The sequence below is a fragment of the Galeopterus variegatus genome, unplaced genomic scaffold, assembly GCF_000696425.1.
Source record: "Galeopterus variegatus unplaced genomic scaffold, G_variegatus-3.0.2 Scaffold7279, whole genome shotgun sequence".
NCBI lineage: Eukaryota > Metazoa > Chordata > Mammalia > Dermoptera > Cynocephalidae > Galeopterus > Galeopterus variegatus.
Window position 1 is genome coordinate 82,652 of NW_007733390.1, and position 13,846 is coordinate 96,497.

Genomic DNA, 13,846 nt, shown 5'->3' on the forward strand with positions numbered 1-13,846 from the left:
TCACTGAAATACCACTTCTAAATTCAGAATTCAACTGAAACTACTCTCTAGAATGTCACCATATCTGTTTCTCAGTCTTTGTCCTTCCCTACACTATCACACTTCTTTTTGAACCATTCATCTATGTTGTTTTTATAAAATTTTTGCTTTCATTGCTGAGATGGACTTTTTATCCATTTTCTAAATATAAAATTTTTTATGAAACGTACCATTTATTGGAACCCACCAGCCACAGCTGTTCACAATCCCTTTATGACGTCAGCATCTCAGGGAGATGGGCAAAGAAGAAAATTACAATGGCAGGGACTCAGTGTAACTCCGTATCCTGAGTATGTTGAAGAGAAAAGTTTCCCTGTCTACGTATAGGAATATCTTTCTCAGAATGCAGTGACAAGAAATACAAGCACTGAAGAAGCTGGAACAGATTTCTTACTTGTACAGCTGGAAGAGGCCTTGGCTAGAGCTTCCTTACTCCACTCTTGTCATCTCGTCTTTCCCTGTGCCATATTTCTGCCATGACCTAGAGTTCATGTCAGAACAAGACTTTTCACATGCTGACCCTTTTCATTGATATCCCTAAAACTTCAGAATACAGAGAGAGAGCCTCCAGCTTCTAGGAGTGTTGTCCATTTCTTAACTTCAGCAGGAAATGCCATCATCCTGGCTGTCACCCACAGTGGCCGTGTACTTATTCCTGAGCATACTGGCTAATTCAGAGACTGTGTACCCCGGTCACTATTCCACAGTGCTCTCTAGTCTCACAGCTCAGAACCAGGCAATCTTCTTGGTCTTTGTCATCTTGACTATCATCAACTGCCGTGTGGTTGTCTGGAAATTCCTGTCTTTGTGAGCAAGAGGGTGTGTGCCCAGGTAGTGTTGACCTGATTGTGGCAGTTGTCCAGATGATGTCTGTGCTGCATTTGCATCTCGGAGACACTGTGGTTGTCTACTTCTTTTGTGACATCCTTCCCACTGTGAAACTCTCCTGCATTGCCAGTAATATCCATGAAGTAAACAGTATTTTATTCACCACACATATGTTCAGGTGTCCATGGGCTTGGCTTACATTTCCTACACCAATATCCTGATCACCTGCACTCTGCTCAGGATTGCCTCATCTGGGGGCTCTGCCACCTGTGCTTCCCACCACACCATGGTCGTCATCTGGTATGGCTGTGTTTCTATTCCTCACTCAAGCCAAAGCTGATGAATTCACTAGCAAATAGGCCTTTTATCAGAGACTTACACCATCATTACTCTGCTGATGGACCCTGTTGTTTACAATCTGAGGTAACATGGAGGCCAAGGATACCGTGTACAGAGCTGTGGACAGAAGCATTTCTTAACAGATTGACTCATTTCAGCAGGAGACCTTTAATCCAGGGCAATGCTTTTCCTGCTCATAAACATTTTACATCTCACAAGTTGACCAAATAGAAAGCTGTGCTGTGAATTGGCTTGAACACTTAGATTGCTCTCCTATTGAAACTCTAAAAAGAAGGCAGAAGCAAGGATTTCTGCTCAGAGTGCACATTACTGAAGATACAGGCAGCACTCCAGCAGCACTTTCATGACTTATTCTTATGCATGAGTGTTTTGATTGAGAATCCTCCTGGCTCCCACTTCACCTGGACATTTGCTGCTTCACTTTTGTCTTAGAATGCAGCAGACCTAGGGATGATGATGGAAGCATTAACTTCAATTAAAGAATTACAGTGACCACCTGAGACTTTCCCTAGTTCCATGATTTCAGTTATATGACCCTTAATAGGCATTTCAAAAAGGCTTTCTTACTATTTGCTGATTGAAAAACAAATAGTTTCAGCAGAGATCCATCTCCACTGGCCACTTAAATAGTGTGTTTTTAGGTTGAGTACCCTTTACTTCTGTAGGAGAAAATGAAGATCTTCTTAAGCTGCATCACTGTTGCAGCTCCAGAAGCTGAGCAGAGGGAGAACAGACAGGTGATTCTTCTCAAAGAATGGTGCTGTCCTCTAGATGTCTTCTCCTTAGACATTTATCTTCTTGTCCCTTGAAAGCATTTGAGAACTAATTTCAGAGTGGCTGCTTGGTGACTAAGTGGGGGTAGTGATGACTATTTCTAAGCTTTGCTCTTCTCTAAGTGTGAACTGCAATTTTCATTAAATAGAACCCCAAAATATCCATTTTCTGTTCTGCTGGGTAGATAAGAGGGAGTAGGGTGGGGGCTGAAAGTTTATTTTTGTCACATGTCTTTTGCCACCAGAGGTTTTCTTCTGAACAGCTGTTCTCTACCTATATCTTATACTTTTTTGAGGAGTGGTTAGTAATGTGTATAATTACGAAATTTTCATGTATATCCACTGTGAGACAGAGCTAGAAGATACATTTCAAAAGCCCGGGTATAGCGGCATCTATTATCATATACTCCTGTATTTGGGGAATAATCATTATTTTAGCCCTAAGGTCAACTTTTACCATTTTCTGTCTTATACTTTTGCCATATTGTTTTAACCACAGAAGCAGGCCTGAGGCACATTTTTAGTCACCTGTGATTTTCTTTCCCTCCCAAAGATGCCACAAGCCAAAAGTCCCAGCCAGGCATAGTGGTGCCGACACCTGAAATCTCCCTTTTCTGTCATTTGGCAGGTTGTGTATGTCAATAGGTGATGTCAATGTCCTGATGATCAGCACATGATGTACCTATTAGAGGCGGTTCTGAAGCTGAGGTCCCTAGATCCCTAGGGAGTTCTTGAGTGACTTTCAGTGGCTTTGCGAACTCTTCGAATTGTGTGAAATATTGTGAATGCAACCATGTATGCATTTTTTCATCAGCTTTTCAAAGAATTCTCTGATCTACTGAAGGTAAAAATCCATTGCTCTAGAATAGAGTTTTGCAAAACTATTTTTACAAAAATTCACAACAAAAAGTAAATTTTACATTGCAATACTTATGCACATATGCCTATATATATACATATAAATATATCTTAATCAAAATTATCATAAAACATTACAAAGACTTATGTCAGGAAAATTCTGGGATGTCTGAGAAATGACAAATAGTCCTGTGAGACTAGACAGGAGTGACTAGAGGAGAGAGTGATAGAGAGTATATTTGAAGAGGTTGGGCGTCATAGATGATGAATGTATTTACATGTAAGTGACAGAAGGGGCTTAGAAAGAACTGGGTGTCAGACCTATAGACTAACTCTAAATTCTGGGGTGAATTTGGCAAACACCAAGTATTTAACAAGATCCATTTTCCTTTGGAGACCATAGTGGTTTTAAATGTCTACAAATTCTTTGATGCTCTTCCCTTGAGTGTGGATCTGGATTTAGTGACTTGTTTCTAATGAGTAGAAAAAAGAGGAAATGTCAGGGTGTGACTCTAGAAACTGTGTCATAAGAAGCACTGTGGCTTCCTGCTTGCTCTCTCCCTTGCTCTTGGATCACTCATGTCACAAGGACACCCGGGAACTGGTGAGGAACTGAAGTAGTCTGCCAAGAACCAGCAAGGAACTTAGGCGTCTGCTGATAGCTATGTGAGTGAGCCATCGTGGAAGTGGCTCCAGTGCCAGTCAGGCTCTGAGATGGCTGTGTCCTGGCTGACACCCTGTTTGCCATCTCAGGAGACACCCTGGACCAGAAACACCCAGCTCATTACATTTTAGTACTATTTAAGTACCTATAAGAGTTGGCAATCTGGACAATTGCCTAGGTGATCCATCCCTTAATGTGCCTCTGTTTGGAGTAGAGGAGCAGTACATTTCTGCTGTAGTTCTGGGGTGAATTTGGCAAACACCAAGTATTTAACAAGATCCATTTTCCTTTGGAGACCATTGTGGTTTTAAATGTCTACAAATTCTTTGATGCTCTTCCCTTGAGTGTGGATCTGGACTTAGTGACTTGTTTCTAGTGAGTAGAAAAAAGAGGAAGTGTCAGGGTGTGACTCTAGAAACTGTGTCATAAGAAGCACTGTGGCTTCCTGCTTGCTCTCTTCCTTGCTCTTGGATCACTCATGTCACAAGGACACCCGGGAACTGGTGAGGAACTGAAGTAGTCTGCCAAGAACCAGCAAGGAACTTAGGCATCTGCCGACAGCTATGTGAGTGAGCCATCGTGGAAGTGGCTCCAGTGCCAGTCAGGCTCTGAGACAGCTGTGTCCTGGCTGACACCTTGTTTGCCATCTCAGGAGACACCCTGGACCAGAAACACCCAGCTCATTACATTTTAGTACTATTTAAGTACCTATAAGAGTTGGCAATCTGGGCAATTGCCTAGGTGATCCATCCCTTAATGTGCCTCTGTTTGGAGTAGAGGAGCAGTACAATTCTGCTGTACGTGCCTCTGTTTGGAGTAGAGGAGCAGTACATTTCTGCTGTAGCAGTGGCATTTAAAGCTTTATTCACCAAGGTTAGAGACTGGCCCAGAAAAGTGGTGAATCCCAGAGGTGGGAAATGGGCACCTGTGTCCCGGGGTAAGCTGCAATGTTTGCTTTCTTCAGTACTCTTACATTTTTGTCCAGAGGAAATCCAGAGTATACCATGGATATCAGGTAAGAGTATGACAAAGGGCATCACACAGCCCGGGGTAAGCTGCAATGTTTGCTTTCTTCAGTACTCTTACATTTTTGTCCAGAGGAAATCTGGAGTATACCATGGATATCAGGTAAGAGTATGACAAAGGGCATCACACAGACAGAGGTGAGTGAGAATAGCCTCATTTCCAAAGGCTTTGCCTTGGCAACAGAATGAGGTTGGAGGCTAGGTGGGGCATTGTCACTGAGCCGTCAATACTCAACAGATCGTTTTTGAGTACCCACCGTGTCTCAGACATTGTTCTGGTGCTGGGCACACAGTGGTAACTGTACACATCTTCTCCCCTCAGGGCGCTCGTGTTCTGGTGGTTCTGAGGTTCAGGTCAGATCCTATGTCGTGGCCCATCCACAGCTGACCCAGTCGACACACAGTTGCCGCAAATAGTTTTATACATTTCTCTGTCTCCACAATTTCTTTGTTAAAAGTGGCTCTGCAAGAGAAGACATTTATTAATAAATATCAAACAAACTGTGTTGTAGAGAATGATTCCAAAAATGATTATAAATTTTGGAGGCTGAATATCCTGTGATGTATTCATGCATCGGAGTGTTAGTCCCAAGGTCATTTTATACAATAGAAGAAAAGAAAAATAAAGAGAACAGGAAACCAAAACCTGAGGATGTAAAAGAAGGGCCATTTGTTCAGGAAAGAAATAATGTCAGAACCATGGACACTTACAAAGATTCAGATCTTTGTGATTAAAGCAGTGCCTGGAAAGCAAATATGTGGTTTTGTCTCATGGAGGCTCAGGGCAGCTGAAGAAATTAGTTCTTGTTAGTTTCTTTTTGACAAGCCTGGGCAGAGGCTGAGGCCCCACACAGCTGGCTTTCCACCTCACTACCTGTGCCAAAACAGCAGGCTTGTGTATCAGTTAGAGTCCCATTGCAGGAAGCAGAAACTATGCTAGCTATTATAAACAGAAAGATATTTAAAAGATGTAACTAAGTGTTTGCCAAAGCACAGAGGGTGGCAGGAGCAGGCTTTGAGCTGTGTCTCTAGGAACAACTCACAGAACAAGATTGTTGAACTAGCTTTCTGGGGGTGGTCTGTCTCTGCAAAAGTCAGGAAAGTGAGGAATCAGGAGGCCATGCCTGTGCTTGTGGCATTCACTAACCCCACACTCCAGTAGTGATACAGGTTGAGGAGGCCATTGGTGCTTCTGAAGTGAAGGCCTCGCAGCAGCAATGTAGCTTGTGTCCAGACACTGGAACTCAGTTTTTTTTCTCCCATCACTTTTATGACAACTGCCTCTTGAAACCCATGAAACTAGTCTCTGGATACTGGAATGCTGCTTCAGAAAAACTCAGCATTGCCACAACCTTGCTAGCCACTAAATACCCACTACTCCAGCATCTTATTCATGCAGGTGTCTATGTAACATAGTTCTGGCTGATGAGATGTGGCAGATTTCTGCATGGAGTGCGATGGGGTGGAGGGCTTCTAGGAAACTTTTACTTCTCTGAAACAAAAGGATAGATATTTCTGGTGCTGTGTCTTTTTCCTTACTTTGAGCATGAACATGATAACTTGAACTGCTGAAGACATTTTGTGACCTATGAGGTTAGAACCAACATGTTTTGGAAGGATGCATTAAAAATGTATCACCCTGGCCTACCTACTCCAAACTTCTTGGTATGAGAGACAAAAAAATATATATATCTTTGTTACTTTAAGCTACCATTAGTCCAGAAGTAGTTCAAATATTGGCAGTTGAAAGCATTCCAAATGGATATAACATCTTTTCTCTGCCTACATATCCGTTCCTTCCTTTTCTTTCTTCCCTTTCTCCTCCCTCTCTCAACTCTTTCTTTTGTCTCTCCTTGCTTGGAGCATGGGAAGATGATACCCAAGAGGCCAAATTAAAGGAAGACATTACTACAGAACATTATGTTTCCATTGCAGGGCATTTATCTCCTACAGGCATAGTTGAGTGGGCTCTTTGTAGCCTGCTGGCCTCGTGCAATATTATCAACTGTAATATATTATTCATCCTGACTCCTACAGTTGTGTTTCACAAATGTAAATACTGTACTGCAGCTGTGAGGTTGTTTCTCAGGGCATCCATTAGGTTGAACCACACAGAATTCCTAATATTTGACCATTTTGGCTACAAAAACAGTATTAATTTCATGTTGTAAAACCTATTATGCATAGCCTTAGAGAGTGATGGAAAACTCTGGAGCCCAAATGTAGCCAATTTATAACCCAATGAGCTATTATCTTTTTCAAATCAATGGTTAAAGTAATCTAGGTCTGGTTTCTCTTTTCAAATCAGCATAGGAACATCTCTTTGGGCCATCTGAAAAGTTCAGTCTCACACTCCAAAAGTAACCAGCAGTTAGCACTTCCATGCCACATATTTCCCTTATTCTCATCCCAAGTCAATTTGAAGCTAAATTTTACTGTAGGCTCACGTAGACTACTATTTACTCTAAGCTCAAGGATCTACACTGAATTTCCCTAAGTATATTGTAGGATATAGTGGTATGGGGTAGACTATATGTACTTCTGTCCTGGAAAATTCCTTAGTAGATTGCACAGGAAAACCTTATTATGGTAGCCCCCAACCTCACTCCCCCCAGCCCCAACATAGGAAGTAGCCTCCTTCATGAATATGGTAGAGGATCAAAAAAGGAACTTTTTATTTATTTTTTATTATTAGAATATTCATCATTACAAATTGTAATCTTTTCCCATGCCCACCACCCAGCTTATCACTTCTACCCCTACTTCCTTCCTCCCCCTCATCTCTAGTATCCTTAACTTTGTTCCCTCCTTCTGAAAGTTCAATGTATTATTGTGGTCCGGTCCTGTCCTTTCCTTCCTTCCTTCCTTCCTTCTTTCCTTCCTTTCTTCCTTCCTAGCACCCAGTTATGAGTGAGGACATGTGATATTTCTCTTTCTATGTCTGGCTTATTTCATGTAAGATAATTTCTCCAGACTCACCCATGTTGCTGCAAATAGCAGAATTTCATTCTTTTTTATGGCTGAGTAGTATTCCATTGTGTGTATTTACCACATTTTCCTTATTCAGCCATCTATTGGTGGACATTTAGTTTGGTTCCATATTTTGGCTATTGTAAATAGAGCTGCGATGAACATGGGAGTGTACGTATCCCTTCAACATGATGATTTCCATTCCTTTGGGCATATACCCAGAAGTGGGACTGCTGGATCATGTGGTAGTTCTATCTGTAGTTGTTTGAGAAACCTCCATATGGTTTTTCATAATGCCCGTGCTAATTTACTGTCCCATCAACAGTATAGAAGGGTACCCCTTTCCCCACATCTTTGCCAGTATTTGTTATTCTTGGTCTTCTTAACTTTGACATTAGTGATTACTACTCTGCCTACTGGGCATTTATCACAGGACATTTAACATATCCATTGTTTCCCAGGTCTTTATTGGACTAGAGCCACCAGAAGAGTCAGAAATTACCATGATCTCTGACTCTGATTTCCTTCTCCAGTTATGTTTCTGGGCCTCTGTGATGTTTAGATCCTTCTCCCCCACTTTCTTTTTTTCCTGGTGGGTTTTTAATGGCACACACGTTTTCCTCAGATGAGAATTTTTCCTTTTTTGCTACTATTGCCAGTGTATCTGACAGTTACAAAAAGTATCCAGGGAAGGTTACCAGAGTTTCATTTTAATTAACACCACAAGGTGTGCTAAGAAAAACTGACTATAACTATTATTACTAATAGACATTCCTGATGGAAATTACCACTTCTGAAAAAGAACGATTATTTCTTTTCCAGAATGAGAGACTGGGAGAAAATGTATAGCATTAATTGGAGGCTGGAGAAAAGTCAAAATTGAGAATCCATTGTGGAGAATACTGGTTAATTGTTGACTTGGAGGAATTTGTTCCAGTGACAAAATTTTTGGGGTAGGAATTCCATCTGTTTTGCTCAGCCTTGTATCTTCTGTGCCTAGCATAGGTCCTGACATATAGCAGATGTGTCATAAATATTAGTTAATTAGATAAGTGAATTAATGAATAAAATGATTATGTGATATCCAAGTTCTATGGCCCAGTCCTAAGATCCTCACCATGTTTCACAGCATAAAGTTCTGCAAAACAAACTTAACCTTTACCATTATAAAAACATCCTTGTCAATATGCATTCCCACAAGTTCCCAGTGGGAATATCTGTGCAGCGGGGCTGAATGTTTTACTCACAATAACTTTCTGGCCTTCTTCAGTGGAAATGTTTAAAACTTAGTCTGAATTGATAATTTACGATTCCCACAAGTTCCCAGTGGGAATATCTGTGCAGCGGGGCTGAATGTTTTACTCACAATAATTTTCTGGCCTTCTTCAGTGGAAATGTTTAAAACTTAGTCTGAATTGATAATTTACGTCATCTGTTAGATGATAGGGTTTTGGAATAATTGGTCAGTGTCTCCTGTTTCTGCTCTCTTCCCTGCACTTCCCAAGGATAGTAACTTTGTGTAGAAAAGGGAATGTTAATGAAAAGTTCCTCTTGATGGCCTGATCTTCCTCCCAGGTTGGTCAGATAAAAGACTTATTTAGTTTTAGCCCATCTGCATTCTGAACTCTCAGGGTCTCAGGGAAACTTCTGAGTCTCATTTGGAAACATTTGGAAACAGATCACAAGTTAAGCTGAATTTCTAAGCCCCTCTTTCTAACCAAATTCAGCCACTAAATTCACTTCGATGAGACAATTCATTGACTGATGTAGGCAGCTCGGAGAGGAAGAATCAGGATACACAGATCTAACTGATTCCCTCCTTTCTCTTTAGTCTTCCCTTTTCTTCACACAAATCCTTGAGGGACAGAAGGGACAAATTTTCCCATGATTCATATCCTTTATCTTCTCCAATTCAGCATCCAGTAGATGTCTTAAAGTAGGCAGTTTCAGTAATACATTGATGCTGGACACTCGGTGGCTCAACATAGTAGAGGACATGCCCACTGCAAACTGTTGGGGCTCTGGTGTCACCATCACTCAGGGACCTAGGCTGATGGAGGTGCCTCCAACTTCTGGTTGCACCAGAATTGATGATGTAGACTTTCCCCATGAGAGAAAGAGAGAGCACATGATGGTCTCACACCTACTCTTAAATAGGTTAGCAGAGAAGTGACAAAAGACCCTTCCTACAGTCAATGGACTAGTCCTAGGGCCCTGATCTACTGCAAGAGAGCTTAGAAGTGTGGTCTTCCACATGCTAAGAAGAGTATATGATATTGTGAGCATCAGTATTATCAACTATAGTCTTCTTAGAGGAAATTTTTGGTTTTCCCACCAATTTTTTGTCTTACTAAAGTGTATCTGCTCTGGAATAATATATCACATAGCTTAGTCCCAGAGGTGGAAGTCTGCACAGGGGAGATATTTTAGAGGGGAAACTAAAACACATTAATTTAAGGCCCACAAAAATTATTTTTATTATATTCATCAAATAGATTAGGCAGGGTTTTGCCTATTCTTACTTATATTCAAAATACAAAATCATGGAAAGATGTAATATAAGCAGAAAATATATGGTTAGGTCAGAAGATGGCAAAGGAGGGCAAACATTTAAGCTAAATGTTTCCCATATCAACAAAACACCTGCCTGCCTATCTTTATCCACTTACCTGTTCTCTTGCCGCTTTGTGGGAAGGCTGATGGGACCTGTAAGAAATGCATGCAGCAGCTCTTCCTCCACATTTAGGAAGTATTTTCTGGCTCAAATGTCAGCTCTCTAACTCCATCATCTGTTTCTGGAATCTTCTGTTTTCATTACATTGTGCCATCCCTGATTTCTATGCCTTTCATCTGCTCTTATAAATGGTCTCTTTGGTTGGTTTCAACTATATGTTTTGGTTAAAACACTGGATTTATCCTGAATTCTGTCTCTCTGGTCTTCTCTGACTCCATTCTCTGGAAAGCAGGGCCAATGTCCCTGTGTCATGGTTAGCGAGGACTCCCTCCTGAGTTACGCATCTTTTGCTCCTTTCTGTCTGAGAAAGGAGTTAAGAAAATCCTTTTCATGAAACCCACTCTCATTAAGCACCAACTAAGGCCATGTGCTTTACATAAAAACAATAGAAACAATAACAATGTAATAATGTAAATGATAATAATATACTAATATTACTAATATACTTATATTACTATTATTTATATATTAATAATATTATTATTTATTATAACAGATATAATTTATTACATGCGAGTCAGTAGGCTGAGAATTTCATATGCAGGGCCCTCAGACTGTGTCAAGTCCTGTAGGGTCCTGTATCTCATGCCAAGACATTTGGCTCCTTTCTTGTAAGTATCCAGGGTTTTAAGCAAAGGTGACATGAGTATTCTTCAGAACATAATACCTTCTTTATGACTTTGGGACACCATAATGATCATCAATTTTATACAGTATTCCTGGGGATGCTGGATCTGAAGTTTTGCCTTGGACCACATGGTCCCAGATAGTCCCGCTCCCCTGGTTTCTGTGCTTGCATTTTATTAGAACAGGTCTGGGGATGCACCACACAGTAAGAAGGAACAAGAGCTCTTAAGGAGTAGAGCAACCCTTGAACCATTCTAGCTTTTGATTTCTTTAGCTGTGACCTGGAAATACAATTTGGCAGCCTTCAACTGAATTCCACACAAATAAATACTTGCAAGTAAAATAAGAATAAACTCCATTAAATAGAAAGTCTAAGAGCTTCTCCTACTAATCAAATGTTAAATCTTTCACTTTTTCCTTTACTCCATGTTTTGTTTTTATTATATCATGGTTGTTGCCCATTTTCTGAAAAATAGTGAAACTCAAAAACAGAACCCTTGAATGAGAGGTGCTTTGGGCCATGCAAAATACTGAACAAATGCATTGTACTTTTATTGTAAATTAAGCAGTTCAACAGATAGGAAATTCAGAAAACACAGCAATAGCAATAGGGCACAAAGTATAATTGTCTTCAGAGCTGATCTTTCCTGAGGTGACTTCCTTCCCAGTAACTCTGCCCTGTTGGAGCAGAACTTCAACTCCATGTAAGGGGCTTGATGACCACATAACCCTGCATCTTATAGTTCAAGGCCTGCCAGTTCAGGATATTGGGTTTGGTGTAAACACCTTGATATACAAGCTGGATCTCTTGGGACAGCACAGAGTCCCACATGTACAAATCACCAATTTCTCCCACAAAGGACTGGGTCTTATCAAACCCACCCCCGAAGGAATCTTGCTCCTGCCCCGGGATGATCATAGGGTGGGCTCCCACAGAATAGCCTTGCCCCAGACCCTTTCTCACCAAAGGCTTCCCCATTGACCCAAATTTCAGCAATGCCCGAGCAGGACTCCCAGCTGGCACAGATGTGCACTGGGGCAGGAAACAGCTCATAGACTTTGAAGAAAATCTTTTCACTCCCAATGATAAAACTGTACTCTCCAATTCTAGGCTTAAAAATGATTATCTCATTGCTCTTGGTCTGGATGCTATAGGAAAAGAGGCTGTAGGCATGGGAGGGGTCGGCGTAAGCACAAAGGCACACTGTGAAGTTCTGCAGAGGTTTCTCCAGCTGTGGGATCAAGCTCACATGAGCACAATTAGATTCTTTAGGAAAAAAAAAATACTTTCCCACTCATGTCTGTGAGAGAAAGAAAGTAATAAAGTAATAAAATAATCTTCGCTTAAAATGTGAATGGGAAAAATCACTAATTCAGTTTTATATTCAGCAACCTCTTGTCTTTCATTCCCGCAATCTATCTCTCTCACCCACCTACTCTATCACATACACTCATATGAGGGTACTTCAAGAAGTTCATGAAAAAATATAATTAAAAGATGATATAAATCTTTCCATAGGCTTTTCGAAGTACCCTCGCATAGCCCTGACCTCCCTACCTGTCTGAGCAAAAACTTCCAGCAAGCTGGAGAGGACAGAGACCCAAAGCAGCAGCTTGTTCATGTTCCTATCCTGGGGCTGATACAGCAGCAGCAGTGACCAGGTGAGGGTGGCAGCCAGCACAATAGCTGTCCAACTAGCTTCCAACTCACTTATGTAGTGGTACACATTCTCAGGCTGTTTGGGGTTTATATACACCTATGGGTGAGGATGGGAGATGGAGAGCACCAATAGTGTGTAAGTGATTTTCCAGCCTGTCCTCTGGTGCCAGCAACCAGAGCTGCCAATGGGGAAGCAGTGGTGAGGACCTGGGCTGGAAAATCAATAGGAGTTATTTATTAGGCACAAGTGACTGCTGGAGTGCCAACCCCTGTGACCCAGATTTTGTTGCTGGGAACAGACTGGTTGACGAGTGGAGGAATTATAAATGGGATGAGGGCTCTGCTCTTTAGGCTCTGCTCTCCTCTGGGTTGAGAGCTCTGCTCTCTAGGGCTCCTGTGATGTGCCTGGAGTTCCTGAGCTATGCTGAGGGTCTCCCTGAGCACAGTCCTGTTGTGGGCTGTGGGAATGAGGCCTTTTCTTTCTTTGATAGCTCTGCGAAGTAGTTTTCTGTTTAGGACATTCTGGGATTCTGCTTTCTGCTATAGACACTGAAAATCCCTCTATTAATTTAGTATGATATGTCAACTCTTTGTTAAGAAGATTCAGAAAAATAGAGGACATCACCCCTGGTTTCTGAAGAATTGTTCGGACCATCTCTCACCTGCCTCTCTTTCCTCTTTCTCATCATGTCTTGATCTCTCTGACACTGATTCACTGTCCTCAGGTATCTGAGCATCAGACTGACAGTTTTGTGCTCTTCTGCCCTCAGCCATTTAAGGCAAAGTTTAATATCCGTATGTGGTGATACTGCCTTAACACACATTAAACACAATTTTTGTGAAAGTGTATTGTGAGCCATGCAGTATGTAGGGTTTGCTTTCCTGATTTTCTTGATATATCTAGTGACCTTCATCTCTCTTGTAGTTAAATGGTCATGATTGGACTTATAATAACTCAATCTTACTCTTTTTTTTTTTTACCAGATTTCAAACTGAAATTCTTTAATCAAAGATATCTATTATTTCATTTATTCTACTTCTTTTTTTTGCCAGCACTTCATCCCCTCTTCTTCATTTTTCCTCTCAATCTTCTTGGATGGATTTTCCTGACTCGGTAATTGCCACCCATAATCTTTTTTTTTTTTCCCCCTCTTCTATTCTAATCCTTAGAGCTGGTCAGACCCTAACTGCCACCTTCTTAAAATACTTTTCCACATTGTCATTCCTTTGAAAGTTTGCATTAGGTTTAGAGTTGGAGTTGGGCTTAAGCTACCTTTTCATATTGAATGAAATGCAAACTCATTATCC

The 13,846-nt window shown here is 41.1% G+C and overlaps 1 pseudogene; it reads right to left on the bottom strand.

Moving 5' to 3' along the window:
* Nucleotides 1-11,572: 11,572 nt before the first annotated feature.
* LOC103607252 lies at nucleotides 11,573-12,500 on the bottom strand (annotated as a pseudogene).
* Between the last annotated feature and the right edge of the window lie 1,346 nt (nucleotides 12,501-13,846).